We start from the raw sequence: 20,077 nt of genomic DNA on the forward strand, positions 1-20,077 counted from the left end.
AATTAGCATCTGTGACATGGGCTCTGTCTGAGGAGATGAGATGTTCTTTACTGAATGCTGATAAATCAGACAATTACATCTCTTGTGATTGCAAGTCAGTTTGTCTCCCCTCACTTAAGGTAAGGGAAAATCAACATGAAGGACAATTAATATTTTACCTTGAAGCTTTTTTTAGGGAGTGGTTTTACCTTGTGTCATCCACACTGGGCTGAGAAAATGCATGTTAGGTGAACGGGTTATTTTTGAAGAATATATACTGGTTACACAGGCTTGTCCTGCCTGGTGTGGCTAGGGCAAGCATGATAAAACCATTTCAGAAACCTTTGGCCCCATCTTACCTGAACCCCTTTATAAAATTGTTTCAGCTAATGTTTCATTCCACACTGAGCTATACAAGCACAACTCCCATTGGCTTCAATGGCAACTGCATGGCTACATCTGAGAGTTGAATTGGACCCCATAGGCCTAAACTACGGACTGAGGGGAAACGTCTGAATTTCTTTGACAACTTTTATTTTTTTCTGCAACTTCTTCCTCTCATTGATGTTACACTAGCATATTGTACACTCCTATTAAACTTTCCACCCAGAATGGATCACCGAAGCCAAACCCCCAATCCTGTTAATCTATCTATGTAGGCAAATTCATGCGGTGTGGAGTCCCATTGTCTTCACAAACCTTTGCCCATGTAAGTTATTTTGTAGGTTCAGGGCTGAAAGAGAGTCCCTCATCTTCATTTTTTTCACTTTTCACCACCTCTTCAGGTGCATGAGAATCTCAACTGCTTAAAGACCCGTAAAAGTGTAATGAAAACATGGCTCATATTCATGTAGAAGATATTTTATTGCCTCTTCCTGCCTGGGAGCCATGTTCTCCAATCATAGGACAAGTATTATTCTTGAATGACCTATCTCTGAGCCTTAGAGCTAACATGAATAAATTCACAGCAATGATTAGTGATTCTTTTCAAGAAATCCAGAATAGCACAACCAGACTATGCCTTCTCTTCATTCAAGAAAGAGGTTAAAATCTTTAGGAATGTCTCTTCTTCAAAACCCAGGGAATGTGTAGTAGGTTGTTGGTGTTGTTTTTTAATCCTTGTTTCAATAAATCATATCTGGTAGTAAACAGGCCAAGTGGTTCAGAAGAATACAGGATTTTAGGGTGGGGATTCTTCCAAAGCATCATTTAGGAACACTTTCTTCCCAAACAGGTAACTTTCAGTTGCACCATTTTTCAGGTACACTGAAGCATTAAAAAAAAAAATCTGTTGGTCTGTCCAAGTATTAGTGGCCATTTTTCACCTGCTTCTAGAGTTCACAGAAATGTAAGGACAACGTTTTCCAAAAACCTCACTCATAAAATTCCTGCGGCATAAATATTTGCAAGTCTTTGGAGCAGTGCCTAGGTGTGAAAATACACAACTGAACCTTCAGTAGCAAGTGGTCTTAAGATGAATTAGGAGGTAGAGCCCAGTCCACAAAAAGGCAGTGATGGTGTCAAGGATTGGGTGGGATGTGGATGCTTCACAGATTCAGAGGTTCAATTATTAATCAATTGTTTTATGCAAGTGTCTAAAGAACCCATCCAAGTCCATGCCCCTTTGTACTAGGTGCTATATATACACTATGGGCCCAGGTCATCAAAGGTGTTGGAAGTTAGGCACCTAAATACCTTTGAGAATCTGGGCCATAGTGAGTACTCAAGAGCTTATGCTTTAAAATAAACAGTACAGAGTGAGAGAAGAAACAAAGTCAAAAAGGTGAAATGACTTGCCTAAAATCACCCATCTGGTCAGTAGTAGAAGTGGGAACAGAACCCAGCTCCAACAGAGCTTTGTGTAATCATCCAACCTCAAACTCGTGAGATTTGTCACTATTATATAATCCGCTGTACTCTGTCGTCCCCTAATAGAATAGCTCCAGCAACCCTGGCCTGAGATATCAAAACCTGGAAATTTGCTGCCACAGTAAATGTAACACTTGAATTGATTAGGGGCACTTCAGACATCAAGCTAATTTCTTAGTCCTGGAGCATTGCATATTTGCTATGTTTATCACACTGCATTAGGTGTTTAATGAAAAAGAAGTTCCCAAAGGATTACTCAGCTTCATGTTGACAGCAGAATCTGATTTGTAGCAGATTTTGTCAGGTAATTATAACATGGAGCTGAGGGGCTTGAATTGAATATCTCATGACAGCAACTTAACCAAAAAAATCACCCTTTTTGTTTGGAGAAAAAAATCAACTCACAAAAAAAAGTTTTCTTCTGGTTTTACTAGTTCAGTAAATTAGTCAGCAAATTAGTGTAGATATTATCCAGATTACTATAGATGTGCTTCTCAGCATGAAATATGTGAGCCAGATAATCAGTGTCACTCACCATTTGCAGCTATTTTGGAAACACCTGGTTCTCATATGCTTATTAGGAAACAGTGTGTGGGTTTTTAATGTGTATTGTCTCATGTTATGTTGCATTAAGCGGGATCAGCTGGAGACAGTGGAAACCTACATGCTGATGCTGCAAACAGAAGATAGCAAGAGCCTGGGTTGAACATACCAAATGGCATTAGAATACCCAGTTGGTTACTGACCAGAAATGGCTCAAGAACTTTATTGAAATGAAAGGAGAGATTCATACAAGAGAGAGGGAGGGACTCAGCCCAGTACAGCCAAAAGTAGCCTCCATAAAGAGGACCCAGCTATATCCCCACCTGAAGCTGATCAGGGCAGTTGTCTGTACCTCTAAAGCAGGATTAAGATTTGTTGGCTTCGTGGCCCAGGATGATGGCAGCAGGTAGGATGGGGACAGAGAAGGGGAGAGACTGAGATTTAGATGAGAGCAGAGCTGTCATGGAACAGACTCATTTACATGAGTTTCTCCTACCGGACAGGTTTCAGAATAGCAGCTGTGTTAGTCTGTATTTGCAAAAAGAAAAGGAGTACTTGTGGCACCTTAGAGACTGTTTCACATCTTCTCACCACAAAGCTGTTTCTGGTTTGGGGGGTTCTGTGGTGGGCCAGTCAGACAGTTTGGCATCTTGCATATTCAGCATCCATTGCCTGTCATAGTTTGTGCTGCTCGGAAGACTGCAATTGCAAATGAATAGGAACAGAGAATTTGCCCTGCAGGATCAATCCTTTGGTTCTTTTAGACTGGCATCATTCCTCTGCTGATGCCCCATATCTGATGTTTCACAGGGAAACAAAAACTAGCCATTCCTAACACACCTTGCCAACTGTCCAGTGCTGTCATGGAGAATGCTTTATACATTCATTATATCAAATGACTTTCTCCCAGTACAATGTGGTCCTATAAGCCACTGATGATTCGGACACTTACTGAGTTCTGCTTATTCTAATCACTTGCTCTTCCCATTGAAATAGATAAGAATTCTAAAGAGCAAAGTGAACAGTAGCTTATGGCCCTTTACTGACATATTTTCATTGGCTCTAGGCTCTGTACTAATTTAGGTTCTTTCTTAATAATGATCATGGTGTTAAACAGGCATCTGTATTATTAGCACTCTGTGTGTGTTTTCTGAACACTCACAGTTGATTATCAGTAGTCGACACTAATTGATTCTGTCACTGACCCTGCACATGCAGCTATGGATTGAACGTGGACAGAGGGATTTAGAGAAACCTTGAAATATCAGTCTCAGCATTTTATGGCCATTAAACTGAAGGAGGTGATATAAGGGCAAAGAGAAAACAGACACTGGGGTGGAGCATTTACAAAGCAGATGCCTGTTAACCAACAATTTGGTACATTTCCTTCAGTTCTTTTTATTAAGCCACAATATGTGGATGTCTCGTTCTATGTGAGATGCATGAGATGTTCAAAATGCTTAGCTATAATTATACAAATGCTGGAAGGGAAAGGCGTTCTCTATGGCAGAAATATTTCTCCGTCCAGATTTTGGAGTGCAGCTTCCAGACTTGGGATTCAGTGGCTTTTTAAACCCATTTCTTATTTCTCAAACTCTTTAAACAGTTATCAGGGTCACAGGATGTAACTGATCATTTGCAATGGAAGTAGTTAAAAGTCAACCTTTGTCAATCCCAACCTTGTGTCTCTCAGCAACAGAAGTTGGTCCAATAAAAGACATTATGTCACCCACCTTGTTTCCCTTGTCAATCATAACTGAGAAAGGGCCAGATTCTGATCTGAGTTACACCAATGTAAATGCAGTAGAGCTACGCTGTATTTACACAGATTTGGCTCTCTTCTGTGCTAATATAGCAAAATCTGAGATACTGCACCATGGTAACAGCTAGAAATAATCAATTTTTAATAGCATGTATATAAACCCTATTAGTCCTAATTTCAAATTGAAGCTTAAACACTCCCAAATAGAAGATTTAATTTAAGAGAGGGTTTTTTTTCATCAGTTTGTTGTCTGCCCTCTTGTTTCAGCTGTTTGCTAGTCATGTTCTTACAGGCTCAGATGTTCACTGCTGGCTGCCAGCCTGTTTGCTAATGAATGGCCATCACCACAATAGCTGCTCAAAAGTTCCATTCCCACACTAAGGGTATCCCAGAATGTTTACACATAGGGAACTTCCATAGGCTTAGAGGCAAGGAGAGGAATTCTCTGTAGTTGCCACTCTCTATTTCTTTGCATTCATCTTCCTGGTGTCGTATTTGTCTCCATACGACAAAGCAGAGGGGAGTTTCTGACCCAGTGTTTGCCTTGGTATTCCCTGTTCCCTGAGCAAACTTCCTTACAGAGAAATCAGATGGTGTAGAATGCCAGTTACGTGGGAAGGAGAGAAATGTTTTGAATGCACTATTAAACTGACCTGAAATTACACTGGTTTTGAGTCAAAAAGTTGCCCTGTGCACCCCATAGCTGACATATAGGTTTTCAATAACAAGGAGCTTAATAAACCATCTTTTAAGAATTGGCTGTTTCAACGAATCAGATCTTAATGCTAACATTTGCCTCAAAGCATTTATAAAATATATCCTATGTTCGTGGCCCTCAATGCAAAATCTGCAAACTGAAAACTCATCTATTTTAAAATTAAGGTTAAAATGAAACCAAAAGCTTTCTAATGTGTTTTTATCCTATGTAATGTAATGTAAACACCTCTGCTCTTAACTAAATTAGATGACTGGGATTTATATTTGTAATCTGTTTCCATTTGCTATTAAATATTCTTTCTAGTGAAGTTAAATACATTTCAGTTCCATTCAGTGGGTGTTTCATGGTTGTTATTGGATTAGGAGAGCAGGGGATAGATCCTTTGCTGGTGTCATTTGTCAGAGTTCTGATGGTATCACTGGACTCCAATGGAGCTATGACAATTTGCATCATTTGAGGATCTTTCCCTTAGGCTACTAGATTTCCTATGCTGAGGATATTTTTAAACTGTTGGCACTTGGACTTTAGGGGTTGCTTACTTTGTTCATTTCTGAATATTTGAAACTAAAGACATTACAATAATTTTATTACTAATGGTTACTGAAGTAGTGTGGGATGCAAGTGTGTAAAGGGATGCTGTGTAAATACAACATGGTCTGGTATGGTGGTAGTAGAGAATGGGGGAGTATGCTCTCATTTCATATGATCAAGAAGGGGAGTGAATTGAAGTGTTCATACTGCTGTATGGTTATTTTAGTTGTTGTTAGGCTTTGCAAGGTTGCTGCTGGTCTCCTATTATTAGCATACTTTGTCTTGTACTAATTGTGACTTTGTTTTAATTGTTAGCAGCAACTAGTCTGGGGATTTCAATGGAATTTGAGCTCCCTATCTCATCAGGTGCATTTGATGCTGCTAGGCTTATAGCCTGGTATAGGTTATATAGGCAAATGTGGAAGGTATTTGAACAACACAATTGAACATATAAACCTTTCCTCTCCAAGCATCCCCAAACACTGTGCAATAAATAGAATAATATGTAAGTTGAACACTTAAGGCAGCAGCAAACTTGTATCACTTTATTCTATTCTTTAAAGCTGATACTGACAAGGATTTTACAGACAGAAGCAGGAATTATTGCACAGACTATGGCCTGCTGTAATTGGAAAGAGCCTGAGATCCCATTCTGTCAGTGACACCTGCGACATACTAAACACTGATCTGGAAGGTAGAGCGTGTCTTGGTATTCTACTGATTGTAATGAAAAGCGAGTTAAAGCAGAATGGTAGGCCCAGCATCAAGGGGATTACACACTGTACTGGGCCAACACATATATCCACATAAAAGCAAATCAGCATGGATACTGGGATATCACTAAGGGCCTTAGGATTATGCTAGGATTATGGTATGACTCTGCATGAATGGAGATGACAGAATCTGGCCTTTAGGCTCAGCCCTGAATGGCAGGAGCAGTGTCAGTAGTCGCACCCAGGAGAAGCCTTGGTTTTCTCCCATGCTCCCCCCTTGGTCTGGTTTGGAAAAATAATTTGCTGCAGACCTTGAAGGGATTCCCTCCTCGCCTCTGGCCACGTACTCTAACCAGCTAGTAGGGGCCAAGCAGAGCAGAGCCAATGTTGCACATGCTCTCCATGACTCTCTGCTCCCACCTGATTGTTCAGAGCAGTATCCAGAGAGCAGGGGCTGCATTCTGCATTGGATCTGGACCCAAGATCCAGATAGACTGAGAAACGGGGAGGAGGAGGAGTTATTCCCCTATATCGTGTTCAATCAAGTAAGAAAAGGGCCCAATTTAGCCAATAGAAAGGCAAATCTCTGAAATACAGCTGTGTATAAATGGCACTTACAGGAATGACCTTGTGCATATGTCAGTCACTGGGGCTGAAATGACATTGCTCGAAGTGTTGACTTACCCTTATGATATTTTCAGAAGTCACATAACAAAGAAGGCCAGCAATGTAGGTACAGGGATTACACAACTCTCCTAGCTATTCATATTCATTGCAGTAACTGTACATGCTAGGTGTAATTGCTGATAATTATTACCCACATGGATGTTGATACCAGACACCAAACTTACCACCACATGTCTTAACTCAGATGGTGGCTGAAGGAGTTAGTACGAATTTCTACACCACTACCATGCATTTTATTAACCTTCCCAGTAAGTTGACAACATTTATCTAGAACCAACTGTCTTAAGATAGAAACTATATAGCAAATCTGCTCATTTCCCATACCTTGACTAAGAGTGGCAGGGCTAAGTGTGCTGATATGTAAGTACATGTTTCACAATCTGTGTAGTGCAGATTCCCATTACCATGCTTCTTGTCAAACATTCTCCACCATGAAGGCAGCTTTATGATCCTATACCATGTAGTATACAAATAAGAGTCATTCAGTTGCTGAAATGAACATAAAATGTATTGAGTTTACATCACCAGTGATATATGGTTCAATGATGAGCATGATTTGATCATAAATCAATGACCATACTCTAGGCAAGTTCTAGATACAGAATCTCTGCCATTTTTAAGACGATTACAGAGCACTAGAGAGAACTGTCAAGTACTCAGTACTAAGTCATTTTTTATTAACGTACAGTTATTTTACTGGGTTTTTATTGACATTATAAAGCTAGTTTAACACTCTCTGCAGTAAGGTTTCCTCTTGTTCTAATCACTGTGAAATTGCACATTGGCCCATTCACCCAATGATATATGCACAGAACTCCGATTAACTTGAGGGGAGTTACATTTGCATTGGGGAAGACTAGATCCCTCAATTGCATTTATATATTCTCATGATTATTTTTGTCTAAACTGAAGACCTTGCAGAAGAAGGTGATGGGTCCCCTCCCCCCATCATGTTCTCCATAGCCTATTTTCATTTTTAAAGTGAGGTCATTCACCTTCTGGGTGCAAAGCAAGCTTGAAAATGTGAACCAAGCATAACCAATGAGGTGATTTCTGCCTCAGTCTGCAGACAGACTCCAGCAGTGGGAGGTACAGCAGTCACTAGGTGAAAGAAGCCACTTGGTCTTACACCCACTAACCAGACCAGGCCACAATGCCTAGGGAAGGCTGGTTGGGGAGTTGGTTTTGATGGCTTGCTGGGCTCAGTTCCTAACCTCTGTCTTTTTGGCTTGACAGATCAAGCTGTGGGGGGATGGGGAACAAATGGTAGCATCTCCAAAGTGCCACCTATTGATGGTGCCAAAGTGAGATGTCAATTACATAAATCCATTTATTCATGTATGAATATTATAGAAGTGATCATAGAACCATAGGACTGGAAGGAACCTCGAGAGGTCATCTACCCCAGTCCCCTGTCTCATGGCAGAACTAAATATTATCTAGACCAGGGATTGGCAACCTTTGGCATGCGGCCTGTCAAAGTAAGCCTCCTGGTGGGCTGGGCTGCTTTATTTATCTGCCACATCCGCAGGTTCGGCCGATCGCAGCTCCCACTGGCAGTGGTTCACTGCTCCAGGCCAATGGGACTACAGGAAGTGACGCGGGCCGAGGGATGTGCTGGCCGCTGCTTCCCACAGCCCCCATTGACCTGGATCGGTGAACCGTGGCCAGTGGGAGCTACGATGGGCTGAATCTACAGACATGGCATGTAAATAAACAGGCCCAGCCCACCAAGGGGCTTACTCTGGCGGGCCGCGGGCCAGAGGTTGCCAATCCCTGGTCTAGACCATTCCTGACAGGTGTTTGTCTAACCCGCTCTTAAAAATCTCCAGTGATGGAGATTCCACAGCCTCCCTAGGAAATTTATTCCAGTGCTTAACCACCCTGACATTTAGCAAGTTTTTCCTAATGTCCAACCTAAACCTCCCTTGCTGCAGTTTAAGCCCATTGATTCTTATCCTATCCTCAGAGGTTAAGAAAATTTTTTCTCCCTTCTTGTAACAACTTTTTATGTACTTGAAAACTCTTATCATGTCCCTCCTCAGTCTTCTCTTTTTCAGACTAAACAAATCCAATATTTTCAATCTTCCCTCATAGATCATGTTTTCTAGACCTTTAATCATTTTTGTTGCTCTTCTCTGGACTCTCTCCAATATGTCCACATCCTTTCTGAAATGTGACGCCCAGAACTGGACACAATACTCCAGCTGAGGCCTAATTAGCACAGAGTAGAGCGGAAGAGTTACTTCTCATGTCTTGCTTACAGCACTCCATGCTAATACATCCCAGAATGATGTTTGCTTTTTTTGCAACAGTGTTACACTGTTGACTCATATTTAGCTTGTGATCCAGTATGACCCCCAGATCCCTTTCCACCATACGCTTTCCTATTGGTGACATCATAGCAGAATTTTTGGAAGACTTCATGACCCAGCAGCTGACCTTCCAGTCATCTGTCATACACCATCCATCCATCTCTCCTCTAGCCATCCCCTACTACAATGATCTTCCACCATTCCTTCAATAATAAATTTCTCAAGGTTATTTCCATTTCTCTGCCTCATGTGACCACAGTACATATGTTTGTATCTGTTGATTTTGGACATCAGTGTCTGCTTCTCTCCATTAGTATTTCTAACACAGGCATTTATCTTTTTTTTCCCCTCCCATCCAGTAGATACACAAGAGTCTTCACCAGCCACACATTTCAAAAGCTTCAGTTTTCTTCTTGTCAGCAGCATTAACTTCCCATGATTCACATCCTTAAATTGTTGGGGGGGGGGGGAAGCTTTTCTCCAGTTGCACCTTTGTGCATTTTGAGATTCCAGGTTTTTCCAGACTTTCTTAAGGGAGACCATAGCTGAGTGAGCCATCCCTAGTCTTTTTCTAATTTGTTTGGAACAGCCTCCATGACTGAATATAGATGATCCCAGATAATCTACAACTTGTCCGTTAATCAGGATGTCTGCTTGAATCCTGTTTTTGTTAGTTGTATCAAACCTATGTACATGTAACTGATTTCTCAGTTACAATAACATAAATCTTCACAATATGATAGTCTCTCTCCTTTTTACATGTTGTGATCAGCTTTGATCATCTGTGAAATAATGAACCATACTGATGTTTAAATTGCTGTTCTTGGATAACTGAGTTAACGCTCCCCTCAAGATGAATGGAGAAATTTGCACCTCTCAGAGCTATTGTGTCAGGCTCCCTGAAGACTCACCGAATATGTTTGATTCACATTTTCAAGGTTTTTTTCGCAGCTGTAAAGGGGCAAAAAATATTTTTTTAAGTGAAGAACTAGGCAGCCAGTGTGGCCTAGTGGAGAGGGCACTGGATTAGGATTCAGGATCCTGGGTTTTATTGTTTCCTCTTCCACTGCTTTGATGGATGAACTTGAGCAAGTCACTTCCCCTTGCTGTGCCTCAGATTCCCCATCTTTGAAATGGGGGTAATTAGACTGAGCCTCCTTTGTACATTGCATTGAGATTTACTGATGAAAAGTTCTAGTGCTAGATGTTACAATATAATTTTCTGATGTCATCATGACCCTGGGATCCAAGGTGCTGTGCACATGCCTATGCCTTTATCCAACTCTGCTCAAGGATGTGCTCAAATTCCATTGAAGGGAAGCCCAGAGAACCCAGGTGATAACGCGTTGAACATCTGCATATTCTGCTGCAAGTCGTGAGTCGGGGGCAGAGCTTGGATTCTGGGGAAGCCTGGGAGAGTACCAGGACTACTGCTTCAGTCTGAGGCCTGCCTTTTACAACTATGAAACCACTGAGAAGTGGAAATCAGCAGTTTGGCACAGCTCTGTTCACCATTTTTGACTACTTGATATGGATATTGTGCAGTACTAAGTATTACTAGTGTGTGTGTGTTTGTGTGTGATTGTTACTGTGAGCCACCTACCCATTAGCTATCATATACTCTGTGGGGTGGATTTAGAAGTATTCGTCTTGCCAGTCAAACATTGATTAGAATCTTTGATTGGCAGCTTTGGCATATTTCCTATTTTATAATCCTTTAGCTTCATTAAACATGTTTTGGCAGCTTTGAAGGCTTCCCAATGTCTGGCTTGTTCTATTTAAATATTTGTCAGATCACAGTTAGTTAGTTTGGTTTAAAGTGGTGATTGCAAACACCTGCTCTGAATTAAACACACAGTGGGTAGTAATCATCCTAGTTAAATACAGGATATAAATAAGCTGGCAAAACATGTACCATTCTGGACATCCTCATATTTATTCAAATGTCTTCCACTGACTGCAGTGGTCAAGGTTGAGTTTTGTTTAAAATTCCACACACCTAAGATGTTCATCATTTATTACTACAACTTCCATATCTGGAATCAGCAAGATCAAGCCCTTTACAACTCATGTTTAATTAACAGTAACTGGACAAGGTGACTCTGAAGACCAAATCTAACTTAGATTCACTCATGTGAGTTCATACTGTCTTGGTGCAACTGAACAAAACGTAAAATAGGAAACACAAATTACTTGCTAGATGAAGATAACATACACCACCCTCCTTCATGAGAATACGTGGAGGTGATCACACCAAAACTCCAGAAGATTTAAACGTTCAGTTGGTTGACCACCTGGACTTTATTTGTACTGCAGGGCAAGTGGGGATAAATTACAGACAGATGGCTGGACTCGCATAAGAAGTGGAGGCCAACGATATATATATATGGGAAACTCTAGCCACAATCCTATAGACTCCTGTTCAGTTGTGTAGATGTTAATTCCTCTGCACATCCCAATGAGATCCCCTCACCCTATCTGGAGCAGCACTGCCGGGGTGCCATTCTCCCACCAGCTTACTGCCCTGATTATACTCTCTGGGACCCTCTGACAGAAGGAAGGGAGTCAGACGGGCAAGTGAAATTAATGTGCCTCCAAGCTGAATTATGTTTGATGCAGAACTTGCCTTTTGTAGCAGGGGGCAAATGCAACTCACAGCAGTTCTTCTGCAGCTTCTCCCCTCTTCTTGAGCCATGAGAGTGGATGAGATGCAGAAGGCTTTGGGGCACTAAGAGAACATCCCAAACAGCCATTTTTCCTTTCACACAATCCTCTCCAGCCTTTTCTTGTGCTGTGGCAACTCCAGCAAGCCACATCAATGGGAGTCTTTCCATTGGCTTCAGTGAGCTTTGGATCAGGCACATGTGGGTGGGGAACAGAGGGTTTGTGTACACTGCACACTAAGCCCAGGTCTGGGGGACCCAGGCACGTGGCTTTAAGAATTTGCAAGCCCATCCTGAATGTCCACATTGCATTTTAACCCTGGGTCTACAATTGCTGGACCTGGGTCTCCCAGCAATACGAACAGTCCATACTGCACTACAAAGACCATCTGACTCAGGTCTGCCACTTGACATGCATCCACACTGCAGAATGACAGGGCCTGGACCCAAGTAACAACTGGACTCAGGCTCTCACCCACCTCCCTAACAGGATCTTAGGTCCTGGGTCCTGAGTGCTTGCTGACCTGAATCAGATTGATTTGTGTGTAGATGGAAGGGAGGTTTGGCCTGAAACCTGAATCAGAGCCCGGGCTTAGTGTGCAGTGTAGACATACCCATGTGGTCCAAGATAACTTGGGGAATAGAAATCTTTTTCTTTTAATGGACAATTCTTTAGATTATTTCAGGAGATCAATAGGTGGCCATATTTGGGATAGGGGGTGAGTTTGCATCCCAGCCATTGTACTGGCCATGCATCAGACAGCCTTGTCAAAATGTTTCTTCTGCAGTTGTTTTTCCAGATACCAAAGCCCATCAGTAATTAACATGGCCAGTTATTAAGGAGCTTGTGATCGTGTTTCTCCTGGGCTGAGCAATGAAGCGCCCATGACATTTAACATAGTAGTCTGACATTTAAATGTCAATTTAAAAGTGTTTGCTAGAGTTGGTAGAGATCTCCAGAGAGGCATGCCATTTTTTGCTGTCAGAATGGCTCCACAAATACTTAGATATTTCAACTGAAACGTCAGGTTTTTACCACAGTTCTGTTTCCACAAAGATTGAGTGCCCAAGGTCTACATGGCTTAGGGGGCTGGTAGTGGTATGTCGAGCACTTCATCTCCTGAGCATTGTTTCAGGGACAGAACACTACCCTCTGCTATCTCTTTAGTGGCTTATAAAAAAAGGAGTCTGCTGGTTGCAATTCCTACTGTATAGCTATCCTCATCAGACACACCCTCATAGCTAGTGCTGCCTGGACCCTCATTGGCAATTTCAACAGAGAAGCTAAGGTTTGAATGGGCCATGGAGATAGACATTCTAGAGATTAGCCCTCCAAGGCAGGGCTGTGAAATGCAGGAGGGATAATATGGGGAAATGTGCTCTCGCGGGTGCTCTCAGCAGGGGAGATATTCATCTTCTTTTGGCCCCCCTGTGAATGGGTTAATTTTGCCCTCCATGAGTAAAGAGTTCTGTGTTCTTATGATCTATATTCAGCACTTTTTATGATCGTGATACTAGTTTTAAAAATTGAGATTGCTATTGGAAGTCCAGAAAAAAAACCTCCTTGGCATATCTTCCATGGCAAGAGTTATGGCTAGTAGCTTGTTGATGCTGCATGAAAGAAAGACTGATTGAAGATACTTGGATATCAAAGGAGCCCTGCATTAATGTTCTGATTTGTTCTTGTAAAACTGATCACAGGGGAAACACGGCTGGGCACTGGGGATATGCAAGGGAAAGAAAGTCTCTGCAAGCCACGGGGCAATGTGAGACTGCTACTGTAACCTTAAGGCTACAGACCCTATGACAGCCCTAACTCATGAGTCCAGGAGGACTGGCATAGCAGCAGATCTTTCAGCATCTCCTAGCCCACCCATTTCCCCCACATATACAGCTGGGAACTACCTCAGAGCTATCCCCATCTATGCAGAGGTTGACACCCTTTGCCTAGCCCTCTAAAGTCTCTGCCTCTTTCCTGTGCAATGGAATAACAGCAGTTCCACAGCAAGGAGACACTGGGTAGCAATAGAGCCAAGGCTCAGATTTGCCCTTCTAGGCATACAACAGCTACAGCAGCTTTCTGTTTAATTTTTGCTGATTGCAAATCACCCTATTCATGAGACTACTGAATAATCTACATTGGGTGAAACCTTAGAGGGTCCAAGTAATGTCGTCTTTCCTGAACCCACCCCCGAATCAGTGGGGGGGGGGGAGGGGAATTGAAGTCATCGCTGGCATTTCAGAAAGAGGCAGTTACAAGTGCTTTGAAATCCTACTTAATGAACAAATTGCTTTGTTACATCCCTAAAAATTCATGTGTGTCCTACCAGTGATTGTGCTTAGTTTAAAACAATTTAAAGGTTTACAGTCTAGTTTTCCCAGACTCTGAAATCACATTTAGGAAGGGGAAAAACCTGAATGTAACAATGAATTGCTACTAATGCCCTTGAAAACGGCTTTATTTCAAGGAGGCTTGGGTTCCCTTTCCTTAGAAGAACTGTTATGTTTAACACTGAGCACAAACCTGATATGGTATCAAGTGCATAACTGGGAATCTCTTAAACATAAAGTCATCTCTTTAGCTAGAATTCAGGCTAAAGAGATCAAAACCAAGGAAACAAGTCCACCAGACTTCTTTAAAATCATACTGAAGTAATAATGAAAAATGTATCAGCATGTTCACTGTTATATTAACGCTTAGATTACCACAGTGTATATATTCCTTGTGTTCTTGTAGCCTGGCTGGCATATCATTTTAATTACACTTTGGTTTTATATTTTCAAGACCTGTCAGAGATTACAAAACAAATCAGTCGTACAACTAGAATAGAACCCAGGAGTCCTCAATAGACCACTCAGCTACACAGTGCTCAATACAAGAGAACTCACATGTTAAAAACATGTTTCTAGTGTTTTTTCTTTGCTGACATTTATTTACTGAAAAGGTCACAAAGAACTGAGAGGTAATATGTTCACTTATGATTTAAATGAGTCTTTATGTAAGCACAAATAGCATTACATTCTTCCGACTACAATTCAAAATCACGTTTCAAATGTTGTAAGATTTCTGTCTGTCTTACAGGGATTCCTGAACATGTTTGGACATGTCTTGTTTAAAGGAATCTGTGCCCAGACATATAATAACTACCAGCATATGATGGAAGAAATAAGGGAGTCAATATTTCAGCAACTTCTGGACAAAAGTCCTAAATGCCTGTTCATGTTAGTATGCAATTTTGCAGCTTTGTTGGTCCCAGAATATTGGAGAGACAAGGTGGGTGAGGTAATGTCTTTTATTGGACCAACTCCTGTTGTCAAGAGAGAGAAGCTTTCAAGATCACACAGACCTCTTCTCCATACTTCTCCTGAAGACGAGCTCTCAAAAACTTCTCTCTCTCACCAACAGAAGTTGGTCCAATAAAAGATATTACCTCACTTACCTTGTCTCTCTATTCATGGTAGTAGCATAAATATATTAAGGATTTAAAAAAGTAATTCCAAATGTTCAGTGTCTCAGAGAAATTACAGCCAAAATCTGAAGAAAATGATGGGATTAGAGAATAAGGGCAGATTTTATGGTTGTTCACTTACTATAAGTATATACGATTTCACTGTTGGAGACCCTCTGTAATAGTCAGGCTGAAAGATGTGTGTTGTGTTGTTACATTTGCTCCATTCCATAGCAGAGGTTGCTGCCTTTCCGTTGTTGGTAATCCCTGAATTCTCAATTAATAGGCCCAGATGTTCAAGTTTTTGGCACCCACAAGGGGACCAAATTCAGAAGAGTTTAGCTCCCATTTAGGCACCTAATTAAGGGCCTGATTTTGCCTGTGCAAATTTAATTTGGTCCCTTACATTTATAATGCAACTTTTAATTACGACTCCATACTATTTTTATTCCCACAGGCCCTGCCTCATTCAGTGCACATGATGGATGATGCCCACTTAATCAGCAGCTATTGAATATTTTATTTTTTTTCCTAATTGTTCAATGTGTGGCTCTAGGCTTTATTTATCACACACTATTGAAATGCTGCTCTGAAGACAGAATTATTAATTACCTTTCTGGGCTTTTCCACAACACTTGTAGTATCTGAGTGCTTCACAAACATGAATTAATTTATTTTCACAACATCCCTGTGAGATGAGGGAGTGGTATTATCCCCATTTTATGTATGGTGAACTGAGGCACAGGGAGATGAAGGTAAAAAGTATTCACTATTTTGAGTGGCCAACATGGTATCTCTAAGACCTGATTTTTTTCAGAATACTGGGCATTATAGAGCATTATAGAACACTATATATTCAAAATACAGCTCTCATTGACTTCAGGTGCAGCTGTGGGTGCTTAGGACTTGTGCAAATCAGACCCAAGAGTCTCATATCGGGCAAAATGAGGAACATATCGCGACCACCTGTGAAAAGTTTGGTTTAAGTGACTTTCCCAGCAGCACAGATAGGCTCTTTGAGGCAGAGGCAGGGATAGAACCCACTTATCTGGGGCAGCATTCAACTGCTTTAATCATGAGCCCATACTGTTTCTTCCTGCACTCCCCTGCGTCATTGACTACCCACCACTACATCGTAATGCATATTCGCAAGAAGGCTGAATTAAAGTTGCACAGGCCATCTTAATTCTGCCATTTCCTAACTTTGAGGGCTTGACTTTGCAACCTTCATAATGTTCTTTTAACACATTTTTTTGTGATTAATGTCAGTGTAGTTGGCAGGAGTGAGTATGTTTGTCTGGCCTTTTTGCCGAAGCACGATGGGTCTGATCCATAGTTTGCTATGGATGAGGGGCTAGACCTTTCATCTGAAAGGAAGTCCTTCATCTCAGCTGCTCATCAAAAAGAGTTTCATTGTGCCACAGCATTTTTGGCAACCCAAACATGCAGTCTGCCAGATGTTGATAAAATCAGGATGCTGGACTCTGGCACTGATCTCAACTGAGCTACCATTATAATCGGATGATAGAAAAATATGAAATAGTCAGTCTGATTCTTGGTCAGCCTATTCCACTTAGTGGCTTTTGTTGTGAAGCTGTGAAAATGATTCCTCGTTGTATTTCACCTCATTCTTAAGGATGCAGAGCAAATATATTATGCATATGTGTGCAGTATGCACACAGATTTCACAAACCCAGAGATTAATGTTCCTTTCTGTTTCTATTTAGTCTGTGCAAGTTTTCTACAGCATTTCACATTTCAAACGTATTTTATTTGAAAAAATTCATTAGTCTTTTCATCCCACTGTTACCATTGACTTGAAACTTATCTCAGCTATGTATCACGTTTAGTGACATGTTTCCCACAGGAGAGCTGAAATTACAATAACCAGTTTCCCAGATTTCTTGCTTGATTTGTGTTGTACCATGAGAGATATAACAGCACTCCTACAACTCCCATTTTTTTCAGAGACAAATTGTTCTTTCCCACATATATAGTAGTGCCTCATTCTGTACAAAAAGCAATTAAACTACAGGCTTTGTTTTTTTGGCATAGTCTTACCAAAATGTAATGTATGTATATATTTCCTTTTGTGATGGGGTGTTCATTGCCCTGAAGGGGTTAATGTAGGCTAAGAAGGGGCCAAATAACCAGACAGGCCACAGCTGAGGGGAATCAGATAGTTTATGTAATCCCCTGTCTGAATAATGAGGGAGCCCAGCTGAGTGGGAACTAGCGGGGCTGGGTTTATAAAGACAGGAAGTTCCCAGCAGGGTGGAGGGGAAGCTGTAGGGAAGTAGTCTGAAATCACTCCCTGAGGGAAAGGATGTGTATTTGGAGCAGGGCCGAATTAAGTCTCCTGTGGGACTGGGGCTATTTGATTTTGTGGAGCCCCTGTATACAAGTCTTTTTCCTAATTTAAAACAAAATGACCACAATTATGGCATTGAGGCTATTAATGCTATACTAAACTTGCCTTTTAATTAACATAAACCATTCTGTGGTTACATTTCAGTCTTAAAACATGTAAAATATAGTTAATTCAAAATAGCATACTTTTTACCTCAGAACAGCTGTTATATTAGTTTCTTTCTGGGAGGGAGTTTGGGTGCAGGAGGGGGCTCAAGGCTGGGGCAGAGTGTTTGGGGTGCAGGAGAGGGTAAGGGGTACAGGCTCTGGGAGAGAGTTTGGTACAGGAGGGGATTCTGACCTGGGGTAGGGAGCCAGGGTGCAGGAGGGAGCATGGGGTCTGGGAGGGAGTTGGGGTGCAGGAGGGAATGCAAGGTGAAGGCTCCAGCCAGGAGACGCTTACCACAGCGGGTTCCTGGCCGGCGGCATAGCAGGGCCCAGGAAGGCTGCCTGCCTGCCTGCATGGCATGGCCCCATGCCACTCCTGGGAAGCAGCTGGCTGCGGGCACATCTCTGCACGCCCCTGGCGGGAAGAAGGGCGTCTCTCCATGTGCTGCCCACAAGTGCCACCCCTGTACCTCCCATTGGCCAGTTCCCGACCAATGGGAGCTGTGGGCAGGGGCAGCACGCGGAACCGCCTCCCACCCCTGCCAGGGACCCCAGAGATGTGCTAGCAGCCAGCCCCTTCCAGGAGCCGTGTGGGGCCACGCATGCAGGCAGGCAGCCTGCCTGAGCCCTGCTGCGCCGGGGCCCACCTTAGCCTGGGGCCCTGGGCTGCAGCCCCTAAAGCCCTTGCGTTAGTGCAGTCCTGATTTGGAGTAACAGAGCCAAAGTAGCCTACAGTTCCTCCCAAGGAGGAGGGAGTTTCAGGGCTGGCAAACCCAGAGAGAGGGGGCAGGGCATAAGGTTAAGAAAGGCTCAGGGACAAGGCAGTAAAGTCCAGAATGGAACAGACCTTAGCTGCTGATCCCTGACCTGAGAGGGCAGGCCCAGGTTCTCCTACCAGCCAGCTGGGCAGTGAATGGAAAGACTGGCTGAGTCTGTTTGTAAAGAAGAGCCTTTAATACCCAGGGAAGCTTAGAAGCTCATGGATCCAGTGTTGGGACCCACACTCAGCACCTGAGGCATGGCTGGGGGGGTTTCAACCAGGGCGGTGACATGGTCAAAAATATTAGTGATGGTGATATAGCTTTGTCATGGGGAACAAAGTTTGTTACTTGCACTGACATGCTGGGTAGCTGTCTGACCACCAGAACAGTCATAGCAGAGATAATCCTGATCCATGCACTCAAGAGAACTGTGGAAGTTTGGATACATACCCAGCATTTCCAGCTCTTCTCTCTCTCTTTCTCAAAACAAACAAATAAACCCCCAAAACTTTGTACTTAAATAGCATCTCTTCTCTGAGAATCAGAAACTCTTTAGAAATAGTGGGTCACCCAATACCTTCTGAAAAATAGGTGCGTATATTACATGAAATATTTATTGAGAAGTGAGCAGTGATGCAGAGAGGTTAAATGACTTAACTGAGTCAGTTATAGTGTTGAAGGGGGTACCCAACAGCAGCTAAGGTCTGTACCAATCCAAGTCTTGTGCAGTACTCACTAGACCAGTGGTTCTCAAAGCTGGTCTGCCGCTTGTTCAGGGAAAACCCCTGGCAGGCCGGGCCAGTTTGTTTACCTGCCACATCCGCAGGTTCAGCTGATCACAGCTTCCACTGGCCGTGGTTCACCGCTCCAGGCCAATGGGGCTGAGGGAAGTGGCGCAGGCCGAGGGATGTCCTGGCTGCCCTTCCCACAGCCCCCATTGGCCCAAAGCAGCGAACCATGGCCAGTGGGAGCCATGATCGGCCGAACCTGCAGATGCGGCAGGTAAACAAACTGGCCTGGCCCGCCAGGGGCTTTCCCTGAATAAGTGGCGGACCGGCTTTGAGAACTACTGCACTAGACCACATACCGTGGGACATGGCAGTGGTTAGAAGCTAGAGTGATTCATACTACAAAAAGCATTACATAGAAAGATCTCACAGTTCCTCTGAAAACTCCCAAGTGACTAAGGTCCTACAGAGGACCAATTACGCCCTCTGCAGTGACTATTCCTGCTTTGAGGGGGCCCCAGGGGAGCCATCCATTGACACCCTATCCAAGAGCAGCTCCTACAGAGGCATAGACTCTGTGAACGGAAGGACCGGCTCTGACTTCCTACTTAATCTCTGGGATATGTGGAACTTGTTGCCTGTTGCAGTATGTGGGTGCGATTTTTTCCCCTTACTTAGCCTTCTTGCATGAGGCTTCCTTCCGGAGGGGGCAATCAGGTAGTGTATCATGTTCATTGTCCAATAGCTATCATTTTTAAAGGATGTTATAGATTGCAGTTATCACATGGTTACTGTAAATACAAGGACACTCCATAAACATCTTATGTCAGCACTGTAATTTC

At 42.7% G+C, this 20,077-nt stretch overlaps 2 protein-coding genes across 6 annotated transcripts in view; one reads left to right on the top strand and one right to left on the bottom strand.

Annotated features, from left to right (window-relative positions):
* The window catches only part of KCNIP1 (potassium voltage-gated channel interacting protein 1), an 803,899-nt gene that overhangs the window by 357,268 nt on the left and 426,554 nt on the right, over positions 1 to 20,077 (top strand). The gene's annotated exons all lie outside the window — the stretch shown is intronic.
* The window catches only part of LOC142068388 (uncharacterized), a 798,233-nt gene that overhangs the window by 320,932 nt on the left and 457,224 nt on the right, over positions 1 to 20,077 (bottom strand). The window lies entirely within an intron of this gene.

This window comes from Caretta caretta, chromosome 8 (genome assembly GCF_965140235.1).
Source record: "Caretta caretta isolate rCarCar2 chromosome 8, rCarCar1.hap1, whole genome shotgun sequence".
Classification (NCBI taxonomy): Eukaryota; Metazoa; Chordata; order Testudines; family Cheloniidae; genus Caretta; species Caretta caretta.